This window comes from Triticum dicoccoides, chromosome 4B (assembly GCF_002162155.2).
Source record: "Triticum dicoccoides isolate Atlit2015 ecotype Zavitan chromosome 4B, WEW_v2.0, whole genome shotgun sequence".
Lineage (NCBI taxonomy): Eukaryota > Viridiplantae > Streptophyta > Magnoliopsida > Poales > Poaceae > Triticum > Triticum dicoccoides.
Genome location: NC_041387.1, coordinates 214,577,416 through 214,585,292, shown reverse-complemented (window position 1 = coordinate 214,585,292; position 7,877 = coordinate 214,577,416).

Sequence of the window (7,877 nt, the reverse complement as noted above, 5' to 3'; positions counted from 1 at the left end):
GCCATTGTTGAGAGAAAGTCGAGCATAAAATTCTTGAATAATCATTTCTCCTGAGAGCTCATGATTGGGGCATGAATATAACATTGACTTAAGCCTCCCACAAGCTTGAGCGATGCTTTCTCCTTCGCGAGGCCAAAAATTATGTATATAATTACGATCACGATGAACAAGATGTATAGGATAAAACTTCTAGTGAAATTCCAGTTTCAATTGTTTGTAGTTCCATGATCCCATATCATCACATAGCCTAAACCATGTCAATGCCTCTCCCTTCAAAGATAAAGGGAAGACCTTCTTCTTGATAACATCATAGGGCATACCTGCAAGCTTAAGTAATCCACAAACTTCATCCACATAGATTAGGTGTAAATCGGGATGCAATGTTCCATCTCCTGCAAAGGGATTAGCTAGCAGTTTCTCTATCATAACCGAAGGAATTTCAAACTAAATATTTTCAGTAGGTTCAGTAGGTTGAGGAGAAACTCTTTGCTCTTCTGGTCAGGGTGAAGATACCCCGAACAAGCCCCTCAAAGGATTATGTTCCATAGTAACAAGTGATAGTAAATTTCAGCACACTATATAAATTTTTCCTTACCAAGTTCCACTTACCAAAGGCGCTTCACTCCCCGGCAACGGCACCAGAAAAGATTCTTGATGACCCACAAGTGTAGGGGATCTACTATAGTCCTTTCGATAAGTAAGAGTGTCAAACCCAACGAAGAGGAGAAGGAAATGACAAGCGGTTTTCAGTAAGGTATTCTCTACAAGCACTGAAATTATCTGTAACAGATACTTTTGTGATAAGGTAATTTGTAACGGGTAACAAGCAATGAAAGTAAATAAGGTGCAGCAAGGTGGCCCAATTGTTTTTGTATCAAAGGACAAGCCTAGACAAGTTCTTATATAGGGAAAAGCGCTCCCAAGGACACATGGGAATTATCGTCAAGCTAGTTTTCATCACGCTCATATGATTCACGTTCGTTACTTTGATAATTTGATATGTGGGTGGACCGGTGCTTGGGTACTGCCCTTTCTTGGACAAACATCCCACTTATGATTAACCCCTATTGCATGCATCCGCAACTACAAAATAAGTATTAAGGTAAACCTAACCATAGCATGAAACATATGGATCCAAATCAGCCCCTTACGAAGCAACGCATAAACTAGGGTTTAAACTTCTATCACTCTAGCAACCCATCATCTACTTATTACTTACCAATGCCTTCCTCTAGGACCAAACAATGGTTAAGTGTCATGTCGTCGATGTTCACATAACACCACTAGAGGAGAGACAACATACATCTCATCAAAATATGGAACGAATACAAAATTCACGTGACTACTTATAGCAAGACTTCTTCCATGTCCTCAGGAACAGAAGTAACTACTCGCAAATCATATTCATGTTCATAATCAAAGGGGTACTAACATGCATAAAGGATCTGAACATATGATCTGCCACCGAATAAACCAACTAGTATCAACTACAAGGAGTAATCAACACTACTAGCAACCCACAGGTACCAATCTGAGGTTTTGGTAGAAAGATTGGATACAAGAGATGAAATAGGGTTTGAGAGGAGATGGTGCTGGTGAAGATGTTGATGGAGATTGACCCCCTCCTAATGAGAGGATTGATGGTGATTATGATGGTGATGATTTTCCCCTCCCAGAGGGATGTTTCCCTGGCAGAACAGCTCCACCGGAGCCCTAGATTGGTTCCGCCAAGGTTCCGCATCGTGGCGGGGGAGTTTCATCCCGAAAGCTTGCTTATGATATTTTCCAGGTTAAAAGACTTCATACAGCAGAAGATGACCACCAGAGGGCTACCAGGGGGGCCACGAGGCAGGGGGCGCGCCTAGGGGGTAGGGCGTGCGCCCCACCCTCGTGGCCAGGGTGTGGGCCCCCTTTGGTATTTCTTCCGCTCAGTATTTTTTATTAAATCCAAAAATGACTTTCTTGGAGTTTTAGGACTTTTGGAGCTGTGCAGAATAGGTCTGTAATATTTGCTCCTTTTCCAGCCCAGAATCCCAGCTGCCGGCATTCTCCCTCTTCATGTAAACCTTGTAAAATAAGAGAGAATAGGCATAAGTATTGTTACATAACGTGTAATAACAATCTATAATGCAATAAATATCAATATAAAAGCATGATGCAAAAGGGACGTATCATTGTGCTCCCCTCAGAGCTCCCATCAGGTACTTTCTTGGCCCACTAGATGTCTTTTGGTCCAAAAAAATCCACAAAAAGTTTTGCTGCGTTTGGACTCCGTTTGGTATTGATTTCTTGTGATGTAAATAACAAGTAAAAAACAACAACTGGCACTAGGCACTATGTCAATAGGTTAGTACCAAAAAACTGATATAAAATGACTACAAAATGATTGTAAATCATCCAAGATTGATAATATAACTTCATGGAGCAATCAAAAATTATAGATACATTGGAAACATATCATCGAATCACCTTGTAAGCACTGGAATTCATTTTGAAGGACATGAGCTCTTCATCGAAGATGCCCCTTCACTTCAAAGGTTGCTCCTTGATTGTTGTTATAAACCTTCACAAATAATTGTGGTCTCTGCGCCTAAACTGGTGACCTTGGGTGTATTTCCTCATATGTTTGAAGGTTAGAAGTTGGTGGTTGGCTCCACACTTATCCATGATGGTGTCTAGATTGGATCTGGCATTTCTAGAACTTGCGGCGACTCAATTTGATTTTCATCGACTCCCCTAGGGTTTCTAGAATATTGGGTATTTATAGAGCAAAGAGGTAGTGCAGGAGGCCACCGAGGTGGGCATAACCCACCTAGGCGCGCCTGGGCCCCGAGGCACGCCCTGGTGGGTTGTGCCCCCCTTGGGGCACCCCTCTGGTAGTTCTTCGGCCCAACTTGTGTCTTCTGGTCCAGAAAAATCCCACAAAAAGTTTCGCTGCATTTGGACTCTGTTTGGTATTGATTTCCTGCAATGTAAAAAACAAGCAGAGAATAGCAACTGGCACTGGGCACTATGTCAATAGGATAGTACCAAAAATTGATATAAAATGATTATAAAATGATTGCAAAACATCAAGGAATGACAATATAAAAGCATGGACAATAAAAAAATTATAGATACGTTGGAGACATGTCATTTGCGATGGCGGAGACATCAAACATGGTTCAGATTTTAGTTGTGTGTGCGATGTAGGGCATACGATTGATCCATACAAATAGTGTGCGATGAGACAGAACAACAGAAACGGGCAGCCATATTAAGGTGTGTCCAATATATGACATACAGTTCGCTTAGATGAACTATTTTCTATTAGGGAATGCAACAGAAGTGGTTAGACAGATCAATGTGTTTGTAATATACGACATACGGTTCACTCAGACAAACTGTTTACGATTAGGGAACAAAATAGAAATGGTTAAACTTAACAAGATGTGTGTGATATGCGACATAGAGTTCACATGGATGAACTGTTTGTGATGAGCCAAGAAACACAATCGATTCGTGTAAACAAGATGTGTGTGATATGCGGCAAATAGCCCACTCGGATGAACTGTTTGCGATGAGAAAGTATAACACAGACGACTACTAGAGTTAATTCGTGTGCGAATCAGTGTGTACTAAAAACTTTGAAAAATGCATACTAGTTGCTTGCAATGGCTAGGAGTGTCACACACAATGCGTGTGCGAGTACTCGTGTGCGATGATTAGTAAGTTACACATACGTTTCCTTATGTTAACATGTGTGTGGTAACACGTGACGCCGCATATGGTTGTCGGGTTGTGTGCTCCACATAGTCTTCCCGCACTCCAGTGAAGGCTTCCCACGCTCCAGCGAAGGCTTCCCGTGCTCCACATGGGTGAATTGTAAAATCCCCAATCCCCTAGCCTGCTGCTAGATATAAATAACCACAGAAATGGCCGCCGCCAGTGACCCGCTACTGATCCACTTGCTAGCTAGTTACCCACACATACCGGCATACCCCGAATGGTCGATGACATGATGGAGTTGCACGACGGGAACGGGCGCCGAAGATCATAGTTTAGGTTAATTAATTATACCTCTAGACCCGGATGATTCCGGATCTGGAGGTATGATTAATTAACATAATCTAAGATCAAATAACTAAAGCTTCCCCAACGTGATCATGCACCAGCCCCAACCACTAGCAGAGCACGCATGGAGGGACGCGACCCGAGCGAGCCTTGGCGCCTAAACGGCGAGCAGAGCATGTAAAGGGACACAACATCTTGGAGATATAACTCCTAGGCACGACCTGCCCAGAAGGGGCTGGGTCATACCATTGACGGCTCATTATGAGGAAGTTCAAGGAAAGCACGGTGCGAAGATGGCGACTCATGGAGGCAGGCCTGAATAAGGCCCAGAACCGGGGCCCATGAGCCGTGGTATGATAACTTGTATTGTAAGGCAAGGATTAGTTACAAACCGAGCCGGTCAAAAGGTGTTAGCGGCTGGGACTCTGTAAGCCGCATGGCCTCAACCTGTGTATATAAAGATGAGACCCGACGGTGGGTTAACTCAAGAAACAAGCAGTCGAAAGCTAGGTCAAGCGTATTCATCCCTGGTAATCAAAACTCAAGCAATAAAATCTAAAGCAGGAGTAGGTTTGTACCTCCACTGTGAGGGGCCGAACCTAGGTAACTCTTTGTGTCCTCTGTCCCGTTCAACCCCTTCAAGCTAACCTATGTGCAATGGCTCCACACCTAAGTCCTTTTACTAGGACATCTGCTGTGAAAAAACCACGATAGTTGGCGGCCACCGTGGGGCTGGAGCAAAGTCGTTTCGAGTACTTGAAGGACAGCTTCTTAGGGGTCAAGGGATATGCCATAGGCCAGATGACCAAGAGCCACCACGACAAGATCTACATTGACGACTCTGGCTGGGGTCCTGAGGCCAATTCAATCGAGTATGGTTATCAGTTCCCCTTCAACGGAATTCAAGACTTCATCGGCAAGATAGGTGAATCAGACTGTGAGCCGGTCCCAGGTTCTAACACCGTTGAGACGGCTCAGCGTGTGATTCCCGGCAAGTTTCAACTCGCCCGGAAGCGTGCTTTCATTGGTTTCATCCATGGGGCGGATTTTGAGGAAGGCTCTGAGTCTGGTGGAGACACGGCCATCTATTCAGGTGATGAGTCCTCAACCGGCGAGATCAATTCAATCTACCAACTACAAGATCGCATGCTTGGGGTTGTTCCGTTGGTGATGATATTCCGAACTCCTATGAGCCATCGAGCAGGGCAACTATCTTCATGGCTGGTACACAACAGGTTCTGAATTCATCAACTGCTGCGGCTATGACCTCTAGTGCAATGGCTGCTGCGATAAACGGGGCAGGTGGCCCTGTGCGCTCGGCGGCTCAGGTTTTATCCGAACTCTTGGAGGCTTTGGCAACTTTGCTAACTGTGGAGGTAACCCCAATGACTCAGGCACATCAAAAGACGGATGTCATGAAGTTGCGAGATGAGATAGCTCAGGCCAGGGAGGAACTTAACGCTGAGAATGCTAGGATGGAAACAAAGCGAGCCGCTTTGGATGCAGAATCACAACGGATTCAAGCAGAATTTTTTTGCTTAAGCTTGGTTCAGAATGCATCAAATGATGTTCTTCGCAGAAGGCACCAGAGTCGTTTTCCTTTGGAGTTCAATGCAAGGAATCTTTTCAACACGCCTGGGGCAGGATCAAGTAACCCGCCCGGTGTGACCCGGGCCACTGATGCACCTATGACCGGAGCGGGGGCTCAGCCCCGCGCCACAGACCAGCCCCGTGATTTAAACCCACCTCAGCGAGACTCAACACCTCCGGGTCACTTCTCTAACATGTTAGACAACATGGTTGCTACGGCCTCATGGCTGGCGGCCCTCCCGGTGATAAGCGAGTCTCCTGCAGCGGTCGAGACCCAGGAGGCTGTGGAGCTTCTTCAAACGACGGTAGCGCAACATGCGGCTTACTCCTACAGCCGCGATCGAATCCATTCAAATCCGCATCAGAGTCGAAGTTACAGCCGGCACATTGAATCATCAGCGCTTTCCAGTAGTGAATGACACCGACGCCACCTGTCGGTGTCAAAACCGGCGGATCTCGGGTAGGGGGTCCCGAACTGTGCATCTAGGCGGATGGTAACAGGAGACAAGGGACACGATGATTTTTCCCAGGTTCGGGCCCTCTCAATGGAGGTAAAACCCTACTCCTTCTTGATTAATATTGATGATATGGGTAGTACAAGAGTTGATCTACCGCGATATCAGTGAGGCTAAACCCTAGAAGCTAGCCTATGGTATGATTGTTCTTCGTCCTATGGACTAAAACTCTCCGGTTTATATAGACATTGGAGAGGGCTAGGGTTACACAGAGTCGGTTACAATGGAGGAGATCTTCATATTGAATCGCCAAGCTTGCCTTCCATGCCAAGGAAAGTCCTATCCGGACACGGGACGAAGTCTTCAATCTTGTATCTTCATAGTCCGGGAGTCCGGCCAAAGGTCATAGTCCGGCCATCCGGACACCCCCTAATCCAGGACTCCCTCAGTAGCCCCTGAACCAGGCTTCAATGACGACGAGTCCGGCGCACAAATTGTCTTTGGCATTGCAAGGCGGGTTCCTCCTTCGAATATCTCATAGAAGATGTTGAACACAAGGATAGTGTCCAGCTCTGCAAAATAAGTTCCACATACCACCGTAGAGAGAATAATGTCCGCACAAATCCAATCTGCTGACGTATTCCGCAGCATGACATCATGCCACGGCCAAGCCTTTATTCGAATTGTTTTACTGTTCCACCTTAGCGCGTTTAGCGAGGCGGTTTCCTTGGCACGTCTTGTCAAAGCAGAGATCGTGTCCTCTTATTCCGGGATTCTCATCAATACGAGCGTGGGTAACCCAACCGTGCCTTTGGTATGAGTCCCTAATTGAAAGCGAGTCTCAAAAGGTTACGGGGAGGGCTCTTGGTATTCAACCTCTTTATAAAGAGACCAAGGCTCAACTCCTTTCTTTTCAATTCAATCGAATGCGCCCCTCGCCTCGAGTTCCAACAGCCAAAGCTCCAGTTTTAGGCGCTTCAGACCTTCGATGATGTTCAGCTCCGACCTTCAAGACCGGTGGATGCCTTCCTCCGTTACGGAAGAAGACGTGCGAAAGCTGAGAGATGCCAGGTATCTAACCGGTGAAATCTCGCATAGGCTGCCTGCTCAAGGGCAGGCCATTCCCACTCCCCAGCCCTGTGAGAGCGTGGTGTTCACATCTCACTTTCTTCGGGGGCTAGGCTTCCTGATTGATCCCTTCGTGAGGGGGCTTATGTTTAACTACGGGCTGGAATTTCATGACTTAGCTCCGGAGTCCATCCTCCAAATCTCATCGTTCATTGTCGTGTGTGAGGCCTTCCTCCATATTACTCCTCACTTCGGATTGTGGCTTTGAACCTTCAAGGTGGAACCGAAGATGATCGAGGGGCAGCACGCTGAGTGCGGAGGAGCTATCATAAGCAAGATGGCCGACGCTCCATGGCCCGAGGGCTCTTTCCAAGAGGAGTTCGGCTTATGGCAACAGGGCTGGTTTTACATCACAGCCCCCAGGGGCACCACATGGGTGGCGCCACCTGCTTTTCGCTCGGGTCCCCCACTGCGGCTAGCGTCGTGGGTCAATGAAGGGCTTATCTGGGGGCCGTCCAAAGAAGTGCCCTTGCTGCAGGACCGCATTCGAGATCTCCTAGAAAGAGATATCAACTTGACCGTAGTGGCGCAATTTATGCTGATTCGCCGCATGCTACCATGCAAACGTCGCCCTCTCCGCCTGTGGGAATTTAATCCGGAGGGACCGCGAGTCCTCCAACACTTTATGGGCACGACGCCCATGGAGATGTA